This window comes from Cydia splendana, chromosome 25, assembly GCF_910591565.1.
Source record: "Cydia splendana chromosome 25, ilCydSple1.2, whole genome shotgun sequence".
Taxonomy (NCBI): Eukaryota; Metazoa; Arthropoda; class Insecta; order Lepidoptera; family Tortricidae; genus Cydia; species Cydia splendana.
Window position 1 is genome coordinate 8,282,020 of NC_085984.1, and position 14,634 is coordinate 8,296,653.

Sequence of the window (14,634 nt, forward strand, 5' to 3'; positions counted from 1 at the left end):
CTGTCAGTTGTTCGGAACTGTCAAAATTTTGTTCTAACTGACACTGACAGGCCGATATCGTCCGGCGGACTGTTAATCAGTGGGCCCCTTTAAACGGTGTCGCCATCTACACGAGTATAGGCCAAAGGTATGGCGCCATCTATTCGAGCATATTTTTTTCTTGTTTTTCCGAGGTACGTTTTTCCTTAGACTTTACTTATCCTAAGCGGAGTTACACATATCTTTGGAAGAAGCATTTTTTCTCTCACCTTGTATGGAAGCGATCATTCAGCTCTGCGCCGGCTCCTCACACACACACAACACATTTTCACGCACACACACCACTACACTGATCACTGACACATCCCGCATCCGGTATCTGTAACAAAAGAGATTATATACATTAGTCATAATATAAATAGTAACTTAACAAGTAACCGATTATTTGCTACGATATGAAACTATCTCATCATCATCGTGAGGAAACCGGACTAAAGGATGACACACGTTAGACCAGGCCGTGTCCGGGCCGGAGCTTCCGGCGCATCGTTTTCTATGGAAAGCATCACGTGATCGCCTGTCATGTCATAGAAAAGTAAGCGGACTACTGTATCTAAAATTTTGAAAAAAAAAAATACAGAAAATAGTTATTTACCTATAGATGACAGGAAAACCTATTAGAAATATGCAATTATGCAGTGATAGTGAGTATGCGTGAGTCGGACTAATAATATACATACATACTAGTTTTTGATCTGAGCTCTACGGGGTTTTTAAAGGCAATTCACTGACGTTTCACATATAAAAATACATTGTTAAAAATTGGGTAATGTACGGAACTCTTGGAACGCGAGTCCGTCTCGCACTTGTTTTTATACCAACGTGAATAAAAAGGTTGCAACGGAGTGGTTTAAAATAATGGTACTTAGGTATATTAAAATATTAATCACAGTAAAACAGCAGTTTTCCACTAACAGCCATTATGTTGTCAGTTTCGGAGACAACACACAACTTTTACTCGCTTCTCTAAACGACCATTGAAATTAAATTAAGCTCCTAACCTGACAGTACAGTCAACCACAACAAAGAAGCAAACATATAACATATGAATTATAGAAAACATAACTAGAGTTAAGGGGCCCACTGATTAACAGTCCGCCGGACGGAATCGGCCTGTCAGTTAGAACAAAAAGTTGACAGTTCCGAACAACTGACAGGCAGATACCATCCGGACTGTTAATCAGTGGGGCCCCTTCGACCAAGAAAATTCTGCAACGATTTGATAGCACACGCAGTGCAAGTGTTTATTTAACGTCAAACTTCTATGAAATTTTTTTTTTTTTTTTTTTATGGCTTTCCCCTCTTGTGTGTATTGGCAGGAGGGATTTTGCCAATGACGACGTTTTAAGACGTACTACGCACGATAAGAATGTTCGGTGAATAATTTTGATTTGGTGATAGGAATTGTGCTGGGAACCTAAAACAAAAACATTTATTGTTATGGACATCACAGACAACACATGACATATGTACAGTTTATTAGAAAAAGAGCGGAAAGGCGATAGTTTTGACAGTTAGGCAGCATGCCAACATAAGGAGAAAAATAAGAGATGGACAATAGATATAAGATGACAAGTATTATAGAAAGAGTAGAGCAAGTAAAGCCGTTAAAGTTTTATATTATTTTCTTGTATGTGTTTAAGAATAATTCCAGTGATGGGAGGATCCATGAGAACCAGAAGCGTTTGAAAATTGATAGGCCGCGGAATATTTTTCGGTAAAACATCATATAAAGAGTGGTTAAGTCTGTTGCAAGAAAAGAAAATGTGTTCCGTCGTTCCTTCGTCAAGACCGCACTCGCATAAAGAGCTATCCCGCACCCTAATTTTTGCGAGGAATACAGGATTCTATGAAATTATCGGCCCATTCGAACTTTAAGATACGTCAATTGAAGAAACGTCACATTTGACACTGACATATCTAATCCATATCGTTTTCTAGATCTATTAATTGACGTATCTTAAAGTTCGTATCGGGCAGTATGTCGTATAAATAAAACTTGTACTGCGTATGCTATCAAAATCGTTGCAGACTTTTCTTGGTCTAACTCTAGGATGAACTAGCTGGCATTGCTTTTCTTTTCCTCTTTTGTTAACGGTACAGAGGGTTAAAATATCGATGCGACCAATTTAACCCTTTTTATACATTAAAAAAAATTACAGGTCGATTTCGAGTGCCCAAATTGGTCTAAAAGATCAGTTATTTTATTACAAAAGCAGGATGGCTTTGTAGTAAATTGACCAGCATGTTCAAATATGTATACCTATATTAATATAGGTACCTATATTGCCAAAGGTAGAGTGCACACATCAGGGATCCGATACCGGTATTTTTTGTATGGGAACGAAACCGGTATTTATTCGTTCTTTGTTAATTTCATTTCATTTCTAATTGGGCAATCTAATAATATGAAGTCGTTTCGTTACCTTAAAACACAACTGAGTCCTACATTTGGAGTATAAAATAATTCGAAATAATGATATGGTTATTTCGAAGTTTTTGCAAAAAAAAACCGATTCCGATCCCTGGCATACATATTTTGGGCATACGGCATACAGCTCAATGATTTTGTAAGTAATATTTAGAAGCACAACTTACACAGTTTACACACTATGATCATTGGCTACAGCATTTTGACTGGTGTCTCCCTCTATACCCACTAGACGTGTGCGCCGCGCCGGCGCGCCGCCGCCGCCGGGCTTTTTGACCACGCCGCCGCCGCCGATAAATGATCGGCGTGAAATCGGCGTGACCTTGAGTGTTGTTAATTAGCTATTCCAAGTTGATTTTTGGATTACAAAATGTATTTTTTGTATTATTTATGTTACAGCTGTCAAATATACATCGCACACAAATATAAAAGTTCGCGAACATTGCGGGCATGTGAGCACACCATTTGAGTAATTATAATGTATTGCCGCAGCTGGTCTGGCGTTTACTTCATCGCGCTTGGCATCCAGCTCTAAGCGCCGTCGCGATCCAAAATCAGTTACGTTGGCATTTATTACTGCCCGCCCTTCCGTCCGTATGGCTGCCTGCTGCTCCCATCGCGAGGGTTCTATACGACACTTTTTCATGTGCCGCTTAAGCACATCTTTGTACCTGAGGAATTGGCCGCCCTGTTTCCGCTTGCCCTCATCAAGCTCGGAATAAAAGATGCGCTTAGCCACACGCTGGTCGTTCATCCGCGAAACGTGACCGCACCACCGAAGTTGACGTCGCATGAGGTATACCTCGATACCACCCACATTTGCTCCACGCAGCACTTCGGTATTCCGAACACGATCAGACCATCGGATCTTCAGTATCTTGCGTAGGCATCTGAGGTGGAATCGATCCAGCGTGCGGATATGGCGGCGATAAACGGTCCACGTCTCAACGGAGTATAGAAGGTTGGGCAGCACGATTGCCATATAAACGGATATCTTAGTGGCCAGTTTTAATCGTGCGAGCTGAGGACCTTGTGATCTAACTTGCCAAAAGCTGCAGCCGTTAATTTCAGCATCAAGGTCGCACTTGGATGTTAAGGTGCTCTCCAGGTAACGGAACTTGTCCACCTGCTTCAGCTGGTCCTCGCCGTGTTTAGACACGTCGTTAGCGACCAGTGCCTGTTGACTGACAACGTCCAGCGACATCACCTCAGTCTTCTTGACACTGATCTTGAGCCCAAATCTGCGACAGGACTCGTCGAAGCTGGACATGAGCTGTTGCATGCCTTCCGGGGACTCAGTCACAAAGCACAAGTCATCTGCATACATGATCTCTGTGATCACTGAGTATGAGACTTTTGTGCGTGCTTTAAACCTGGCCAGGTTGAAAATGTTGCCGTCAGTGCGATAGCGGACGCGAACACCTTCAGAGCATGTGAATAAGACTTCTTGGACTACGACCGAAAAATACAACGCTAACAGAGTGGGTGCTAGGACGCAACCTTGCTTCACCCCGCACGTAACGGGGAAGAAGTCCGATTGTTCGTCGTCAGTAGCAACGCAGCACTCCATGTCGTCGTGTAGGAGTCTCACTAGCCTTACAAACTTCTCCGTGCATCCAAGCTTGCTCAGAACTATCCAGAGGGCTTCACGAGGCACGCTGTCAAACGCCTTCTCGAGGTCAACAAAGCAGAGAGACAGTTGACGACCTTGCACTCTGCTTTTCTCTTTTAGTTGACGCACAGAGAATATAGCTTCACAGGTGCCTCGGTCAGGCCGGAAGCGTAACTAAATCAACTAAACCAACTAAATAAGTATGTACATCAATTATTAATTGAATGAAACTGAATAGCCAGTTGCAGAAACTATTTGACACACCAATTAAAGTAACTGAGTAATCCTAAGTATTCACCGTCAAATGTTAACGAACGAACGAAGACTGCTGCCAGTGCTGCTTATACCTTGGACAGCTAGAAGAACAAACGCCTCCATTCTCAAAGAGCTCTATATCGCCACTCATCTCTTCCCAACATGCCATGCGTGAGCCCTTAGATTCTTCGGACATATTATGCAACGCATGATGTGAAGAAACACATGAATTTAAGCCGAATGAATGGTAAACGTGCTCGAGTTGGAGCATGTGTGAGATGGTCGAACGCTATGAAGAGGTCGGCTTGCAGCAGTCTGCACCGTGCAGTCCATACGGCTTATGACCGCACGAAATGGAGACAGATTACATGTGGTCGCGAGCCTCAGCAATGAGAAAACGAGAAAGAAGATACGTCTCAGTAAGCCTGGTGGTTGTACGACAAGAAAACCATTAAAAAGAAGCCATAGCAGTCCACTATAGTCTAGCAAATGTCTAGGATATGTGGAGTTCTGTTTTGTTAAAGTACGTCATTGTTAATAGGATAAGCCAAGGAAAGCTTGAGAAAACGGAGAGTTCCAGATCGGATCGAAGGTCATTGGGACCAGGTAACCTCCTTACTAGGGAAAATAAGTTATTATACCTATCCTATATTCATTTAAAAACCCTATACGTAGTTAACTGACCAGTAACCTGCATTGATAAAATTTTCAAGAAAAACAACAAATTTATGATTTTTCTTAAGAAAACCGAAAGTCAAGGTCACGCCGATTTCACGCCGAAAACACGCCGCCGCCGCCGATTTTTTGGCAAACGCCGCCGCCGATCATTTTTCAATCGGCGCACACGTCTAATACCCACACACTTTTTTATTAGCTACATTTTGGACATGAAAACAATATCAAATACCGGTAATTGTCCGTCGTGTCCAGGAAATGTTCTTTTACTCTATCAAATTACGCCCGACTGTACCAAGGGTGAGGGGAGCCGCCTTAGAACAAAAACGTCGTATCTACATTACGAACATACACACGTGTAAAATAAAACGTTTAAATATCGACTCTATTCTGTAGACATAAGATAGAAATTTGAATGATATTTTTTGCAAATCATAATACTTTTACAACTTTTCGGCCATTTTGCGAATAGTTAATAAATATAGGGGTAGTTACGAGGGTGGCAAATGTTAGTGATTTTATTTGTTGTTTTATGTTTGTGTGATTTTGGATGTTGGTGTTTTGTTACAAGTTTTGATTTAGTACTTGCGTCTTATTTCAACGCAAGGATAATATCTAGTTTTCTTTAAAAATGTGGTTAGAAGAGTAGATAGGATACTCTCTTTTTTTTTATTAGCCTATGTGTGTCTCCCACTTAAAAAAAAACAACGGGTTGCACTCCGGGAGTGCCGGCAGAAGTGAAAACTCAACGACATTGTAACTCAAAATATTAATAACAGGGCCATATAGTGCAAAATGTCTGCAGCACTATGTATAATTGAGGTTAACGCCATCTAGCGTTGTATCGTCGCATTACTTGAAACCCCTAAGCACATCACTCTGGGTACTACTGGTACTACCGTTATATTAATACCAGTTTGAGGGAAACTCACTAGATGGCATTTAAATCAAAAAACAATGACATTGTCCGTCACACACAGTGTTGTCACATCTACCAATTTTTAGGTAGATCTACCTATTTTACCTGCGTCCTACCTATCTACCACCTTCGACGTCAAATCTACCTATTTTTTTTTTTTTTCAAAATATTAGCCCCCATACCCGGGCGTTTTCTAAAATAAATATTGAAAACCTGATTCTTTCAAATCTGGACGTTCTTGGGCTCATTCTACTCAGAATCGATAGCATTCTCCATCCCACCATTAAAAAAAGATGTCCCAAAATGTCCATTACATTACGTCACGTTTTAGTATGAAAAAATAAATTCACTTGTATGTGCGTGACGTAGTGGAACGTACAATTTTCATACAAATTTTTGGGACATTTTATTTTATCATCATAATTGAATATGCTAGTGATTCTGAGTTGAAAGAACCCAAAAACACCAGGATCTGTGAGAATCAGGTTTTTGATATTTATTTTAGAAAACGCCCCGGGCGCTTTTACAACGCGCGTTAAAAAAGCGTTTGAATGACACAAATGGATACATGTGTCGTGTGGATTCACACGACAGCGGTGACGCTTTTATCAAGCGTTGTTGGATTTTTGACTTTAAGCCTGGGTCGTTAAATCGAATTTAGAGTGCGGACAGATTCAAGAGCTTTTTTAACGCGCGTTGAAAATGGGGGCTTACGGTATAAGCAATTTTCTTCCATGCGTGTAACAAAACGTTACTTACGCGGCAAATTTAAAAAATGTGGGCGCGAAGGGAGGGATCATCCATTAATTACGTCACACGAATTTCTAGGTTTTTTGACCCCTCCCCCCCCTTGTCACATTTGGTCACATTTGGCAAACCCCTCCCCCCTAGTGTGACGTCACATTTTTTCTACGAAATCGCCAAATCGAATTAAGTATTATTAATATTTTATCAAAATATTTTTGACGATATAAATATTAGTAATTTTATAACCCAAAACTGCTTAGGAAAGAAAATTAAAAGAATAAAAACGATTATCGTTTTAAAAACTTGTTATTTAAATGTACAGCGAATAAAATAATTAAAAAAAAAATTTCGTTTACTGATGAAGTTAAAGTGACGTCACAAAGTTTGTGTCTCCCCCCTCCCCCATGTCACAATATGTCACATTTTCTTGACCCCCTCCCTCCCCCTAAACGTGTGACGTAATTAATGGATGACCCCGGATATCTTATCATAGAAAATTTGAATTTCGCGCCTTTTTCTACTGACAAGATTTGCTTGTTCATAAATATTTTTTATGCATTTTTAACAATTGTACTCTGACAAGCTAGCGTTGTCAGTAGAAAAATGGGGCAAATATAAAAATATAAGCAAGAAGGATCGATATTTCATACAAATTTTGAATTTCGCGCCTACATGAAACAGCAGGCTCAGGCATACATTTTCGCCGTGCGGTAGAAAGAGAGGAGAGACGCCTTACGCGTTACGCCTTACGCTGTCTCGAGTTTATCATTTTTCCCCCACCTCAAAAAGTGCTCAGCGCCGCTAAAGAAGTTTTCACTTCAAAAACAATCGCCCACCTTTTTAACTGACAGTACATAAACCTTATTACAAGAGGCATAATGTCCACCGACAGGACAGTTAAGTGTTGCTGTTTGTAACTTTAGTAAAAGAGTATTGTCATTTCGATTTGTGAGTATTTCCATTCAAATTAAGGTCACTCGCATTCAGCTCGTTTAATAAACCCTCACTCGTAATTAAATGCCTTTCATTATGTAGCCAAAGAATAACTAATAATACTACCGTACAGAAAATTCACTCCTTCACAAAAGTCAGATTTAGGTGTAAAATTATGCCTATACTCGCCGCCTGCAACGAAATTGAAACTTATAACCGCGCACGAACCGTGAATCTTTGCGCGAGCGCCACGTGACACGACTATCGTGCGGTCGAGCGGCAGCCCACTCTGCCATACGCCTGCCCTGCCCGGGAGGCCCGCCGGCCAAATGTACTTACCTAGTACCTAAACTACGTAGTGACACTGACACCCCCCTGATGTAGCGCTTAAATTGAAATGGCGATGGGCCGGCCACGTAGCCAGGTACACTGACCAGGGCTGGACCCTCATATTTACTAAATGGACCGGTCCTTATGGAAAACGAAGCGTGGGACGACCTCAGCAGCGCTGGGAGGACGAAATAAGAACAGTAGCTGGAAACAACTGGCTTAAAGTGACACACAACAGAGACAAGTGGAAGAAATTGGAGGAGACCTATACCGTGCCAAAGGGATCCCAATAAAAATTAAACCGAGAGAGGACATAACTCAAAAAGACCTAAGGAAAAGTCGTATACAAAAAAACCTACATACTAGATGTAAATACACATACACATACACATATACACATATATTTTTTTCCTTTTTTAGTTAGTCTGTAAGGAAACAAATTATAAATTATTATTATTGTTACGGGAAATAAAAGGTTTTTATATTATATTATGTATAGCAGTCACATAAACTACTATTAAAATACAGGCATCGTACGGCGGCGCCTTTTATGTAGGTACTTATTGACTTTATTTTATTCGTGTTATGTTTGAAAATATTGTATCTGTTTTACATACCTAGTTAATGTAATTCAATAGCTTACTTTAATTACCTTTTTTAAATTCTGTGAAAATTAAAGGGCACCGTCCCTAGAGCAATTATGCCTTTTAAAAGGGTTCTATTTCTTTACATTGTATCCGCAGATCCCTAAAATTAATCTCGCCTCTATTATGCGTACATGTTATATAAATACGTTAAGCTTCTTACAATTTATCAATTAAAAATGAACCCAAACCACTACACAATAGGGTATATTACAATAAAATAACGTTTTTAAAAGAAAAAGCACCGAATTCGCAAGAAAAACTGCGTTACTTAGGCCCTTTTTCAAAATGGCGGAACATCGCGTATTAATGATTTTATCGCCAAATAATATCGTAAGGGGAGCACCCTCTGTAGAAATGTTTCGTTTAGATAATGAACCTTATTCGTATAGAAATAAGATTGACTTTTGGTAAATGACTGTGGGTAGAATATTATTGTGCTGGGATGGTAGTGGCAAATTACGCCAAATGCTATGATTTTTATTTTTATTATGATTTAGCGCTTTCTGAAGATATGTTGATAGTAGTTTATACAATCGTGATATAATGGAGAACTTTTCACTCGAGTACCGTGCTGAGTGGCCTTATTGGGTACGAGATTGAAAAGCTTAATTATATCACTATTTTATACTTCGAGCAACACCGGCTTCCGACACATCGGAAGGGAGGGGCCCAAGCGATATCTCACCGTACAAATCTTTCTGCCATTTTTCGCGGGGGGAAAGGTGCACACAGTCGCACTTCTCACACACTTACATACAAAATCCAATCTGTAATGACGACACAAATACATAGAAAATGACACACGTCAAAGACAAATCTTGCAAACCTCGATCTCTTTTTGTGTACGGACGAGTGACAAGTGTCACAACACGCACACTAACACAATTTCGTTGAAGTATGTTATTGTATTCTGAGAGATGAGAAGTCGGATTTGTCGCTCGACCGATCCGCAATTTGTACTGAGCGAGCAAAATCGATAAATCCAACAATTACATGAGACTAAAATATAATAATTGTGTTTGAATGTAATTAAACGTATGATATCTTCGAGCAATACGGAAGGGAGGCGGCATTCGCACTATTTCCCTTCTGCCGAGGTACAAGATTAGCGCGTCAATCTAATCTAGCGCGGGTAATAAAACTAGTTGCACTTGGATTTTTCACTAGACCGAGTCCAGACGCGCGCGTGAACACTGCTGCACAAAAATGCCTGTTTGCTCGGTTTTTTGTTATAAAAAGAGGTCAGGGACATCAAATTTACAAAAAGAAAGTGTTACATTTCACATGTAATATTTTTGTTTACATATCATACGTTTAATTACATTCAAACACAATTATTATATTTTAGTCTCATGTAATTGTTGGATTTATCGATTTTGCTCGCTCAGTACAAATTGCGGATCGGTCGAGCGACAAATCCGACTTCTCATCTCTCAGAATACAATAACATACTTCAACGAAAATGTGTTAGTGTGCGTGTTGTGACACTTGTCACTCGTCCGTACACAAAAAGAGATCGAGGTTTGCAAGATTTGTCTTTGACGTGTGTCATTTTCTATGTATTTGTGTCGTCATTACAGATTGGATTTTATATGTAAGTGTGTGAGAAGTGCGACTGTGTGCACCTTTCCCCCCGCGAAAAATGGCAGAAAGATTTGTATGGTGAGATATCGCTTGGGCCCCTCCCTTCCGATGTGTCGGAAGCCGGTGTTGCTCGAAGTATGATATGTAAAAAAAATATTACATGTGAAATGTAACACTTTCTTTTTGTAAATTTGATGTCCCCCCCCCCGACCTCTTTTTATAACAAAAAACCGACCAAACAGGCATTTTTGTGCAGCAGTGTTCACGCGCGCGTCTGGACTCGGTCTAGTGAAAAATCCAAGTGCAACTAGTTTTATTACCCGCGCTAGATTAGATTGACGCGCTAATCTTGTACCTCGGCAGAGGGGAAATAGTGCGAATGCCGCCTCCCTTCCGTGTTGCTCGAAGATTTTATACAATAAATATAAATCTGATTAATACAAGGCGTGGCTCACTCCGCGATTTCGTCGATTTGCTACATGTAGCTAAAAGTACATCCGTTCCGCCCCAATTTTGGGGAAAGCCATAAGCCGCGTGTGGCGCTGTCGCCACCTAGCGGCCATATCTGTGCTGATCGTAACAGACGGGTTTTGTTAGAGAGTGAGTCTTCTGTACCTAGTACTATTATTTATTCTGTGTTAATACTATATTATTTCTGCAATTACCTATAGTACAGACTGTAGACCTCCATCACATATATCGGAGCCGGAGCGGCCAATATGCTCATAAATATCTAAACACGCCCCCATTTTAAAAGTCTTGGCTTTATTCATAAACGCGCTACAACCTTCAATTAGCTAGCTATTAATCGTTGTCTTTATCTGTCATTTTAAATTATGTATTTGTAATGTGACGTTATCTATGAAAAGGGACCTTATTGTCGATGGCGCTTACGCCATTATTAACGATGCTCCGATATAAATACAATGCCGCGCGACGCTGTGCGGCGTAAGCGCCCTCGACAATAAGGTCCCTTTTCATAGATAATGCCCCACATTAACTAATTGAGACTTGTAATAAGGGAGTATATTTTCATTATTTTCATGTTCGATTGTTCAGATATATTTGAGCACTTTAGTTGCTCCGAAACATTTGATAACGACTACGTTTCGACGACGAAATGATAATATTGGAGTTTACAGACGGCTTGAAACCTAAACTGTAATGTAATTGGTCGACCGCTTACACCACCCATCTCCGTCTAACCCATTACGTGCGAGCAAGACGGACGCACAAACAGATCGATCACGGATACCTAATAAAGACGATTGGATCTTGTTTCTACAATCCATCAAATTAGGGTAACGGGTAATTTTGAAAACGGCGTATCTCGCGTACATGTCCACTCGAGATACGACCTTTAGTGCGATAGGACAAAAGGGTTTAGTTTAAAAATGACGTAAGTGCCTTATACTTTCAACTCTCATACGACCTTTGGTTTTAAAAGTAGAATTATCAGTGACTGTTAACTACATGAAGCAATGATTACGAAGACCGTAATACGTGGGTATAGGAGTCATTATTGCTTGTACCGAAATGCTACATTAAGTTCGATTAGAGATGTTACTAGTAGCTTTACCACGAGCTTGACACTGACCTGACACTGACATTCGCTAGCGTGTGCGTAACTTACTTTCCATACACTAATATGTATGCACACGCAAGCATAAATATCAGCGTCGAAACTCGTGGTAAGGCTGTTCATTTTTGTATGGAGTAAAATTTTTGTTGGCCTTTTTTCGAAAGATATCACATGAATTTATTTAAAAATGTATGTTACATATAAATAATAAAAATACGGTAACAAAACACATTTCTTCAATTTTTTTTTTTAATTAAGAACTGTTAATAGAATTGACAGAACAGTGTGGCTACCACCAGTTGGGCACTGACATAAACGCTATCGAGAACGTAACTTACTTTCTATGCATCTCGCTCGTACTCGCATATTAGTGCGAGCGAGATGTATAGAAAGTAAATTACGTAGACGTTAGCGTATATGTCAGTTTTGAGTGTTTTGACAATGTCAGTGACTCATGATACCCTCATAGGACCCACCATATAAAGATATATATATTTTTTTATTTGAACCTTATTCTATAAGTAAATTAGAACGAATTTCGTTTGATTTAAAAAGCAATGAAACAAAAGAAATGCTACTTTATTTGGTTCATTGAAAGGTTCAAATTAGATTGCACGATTACATTGTAATGTACATTTAGTTTCAGGAGGATACGGGTACTGAGGGCCTACCGCAAACCACGTTCGACGTGTTGCCTCCCTGTCACACTTACGTATGAATTTACAAGTGCGACAGAGAGGCAACACGTCGACAGTGGTCCCCGGTACACTGAGAGAAAAAACTAACAAAAACACACTTAGAATTACAAAAATAAAACTTAATCCGGGGACAAGGAGAGTCAACTAATAGGAACAAATTGACTTTTGCAATTTCCATTTAGTAGGAAATACAACTTCTATATTTGTAATTTGAAGTATGCTAGAGTAATTTCAGAAATTTGGTTTTGTTATTCCGAGAGGTGCTTTAGCAATATCGGAGGTGATGACGTCATGGGTGAAAACTAACCGTTTTGTAATTCTAAGCGTGCTTTAGCAATATCGGAGACGATGACGTCATAGGTTTTACTAAACTGTACTGCGATTCCAAGCTAGCTGTTGTTATTCTAGAGATAATGACGTCACAGGCAAAAACTAAACTGTTTGCAATTCCTCCGCCCCTAGCAAACGGGCGCCGCGAGAGCATGTCGCGCGCGTGGTAGCTACCCGTCTCTATTTCTGTCTGTATGAATAAAAAAGCATTTGGTAGTATATCTCTGTACTAAAGAGGCACTATAAAAGCCTGTCGAGATATTCTACCCATTCCTTTCTTATTCATACAGTCAGAAAGAGACTAGTAGTTATTACGCGCGCAACATGCTCTCGCGGCGCACCTGTGCTAGGGAGGTTGGAATTGCAAACAGTTTAGATTTACCTTTGATGTCATTATCACTAGAATAACAACAGCTAGCTCGAAGTTGCAGAACAATATATTCCTGTAGACCCCAACTACACAGTAGGTCGCGGGTTAATATGTCCATGGCCCACAATATATCCTAAATTTATTATTTAACTTAAGTATGTTTTAAACAAAGAAGACACGAGACACGCCGCCCGACATCCGACACAATACTAACTCTAACCAAATGAACGTAGCAAGTAGCTGTGTTGGTATTACAAAACTCGTTTAGTGATTGGTACAACAATGAACATAAACACAACAAGTCTATCTACTAAATACCAGTAAACTTTGTAATGTCGCTATAGTAACAACTGAATTGTTATTTTAAATGGGGTAATGTTATTCCCGCGAACTCGTTTTTTAGATATTACAAAACTATGTAAGTGATACATTTACTAAAATCATAACTTGAAATCACAGATGCTTTTTTCCAAAAATCACAAACAGTACTAGTAAAAATCGGAGAATTTTAGTAGTAATAAAAATGGATTGTAACAAATACTGAATTTTGTTTAATGCTCCATTTACTAAAGTCTGTTTGCTGAAATTAGGTTTAGTATTACTGAGCTGTTTGTAGAAATAAATAAATTTTACAGAAATAGTGAAACTTCCATGATTACTACTAAAACTTCATTTTTTCCCCCAGTACAGAACTGTTTATTAATTCCTGGTGGTGATTTTTCTCTCAGTGTAGGCCCTCTGTTACCTATATCATTCGACGCTAGAGGTTTACTTAAACACATCATCCCGACGCACACATTCAAACCAGATCCCACACACATACACAACTGTCCCCAACAAAATAAAACACTGTCATATATCGATTGTGCCCTTCGGCTATCTCTGTCCCGCGGCGGCCACGGCCCGAGGCGCGAGGGAGACAGGTGCAGATTAATAATGGGTGACGCCCATTTGGATTGTTTTATGGAAGATTGCGACTTGCCTCGTCATTCGGAAAGCTTGGCGAGTTGCGAGTAACGCTAACTGATCTTAGGTGAACTTTATGCCTTTGGTAATAAGGTCCACCGATGTACAGTTAGGAGTGTTGCTGTTTGTACTAAAAGTAAATGACCATCGTTGAATCTTATGCCTTTGTGATAAGGTCGAATCGTTGAATGATTGGTTTTGATAAACCTACAATGTTTCCCAAAAAATCAAAATATATTCCAATGAATCCAGCTTTGATGATACATTTCAACACAAGTAACATTTCAAAAGTGCAATCTAATTTGAACCTTAAATCGGAATGTTAAAGTTGAAATTCTATTGGCGCGTATGTGGTCGATAAATCGTACTATGTAAAAGGGTTAAATATTTGTTAATTTATTATAAGGATGTGCGTTTAGACTATCCCAAACTTTTAAAGGTATATCTTATTTATCCTATTGTAGGTACAAAGTTTCAGACCAATCTAGCTAGTCGTTTTAAAACGAGAGCGTAACT

General features: G+C 39.6%; 1 protein-coding gene across 1 annotated transcript in view; it reads right to left on the reverse strand.

The window, feature by feature from the left end:
- The window catches only part of LOC134802715 (uncharacterized), a 146,940-nt gene that overhangs the window by 98,953 nt on the left and 33,353 nt on the right, over nucleotides 1–14,634 (reverse strand). The window contains exon 2 of the mRNA XM_063775360.1: nucleotides 249–358. The gene's annotated coding sequence lies outside the window, so the exon portion shown is untranslated. The remainder of the gene's footprint in view (nucleotides 1–248; nucleotides 359–14,634) is intronic.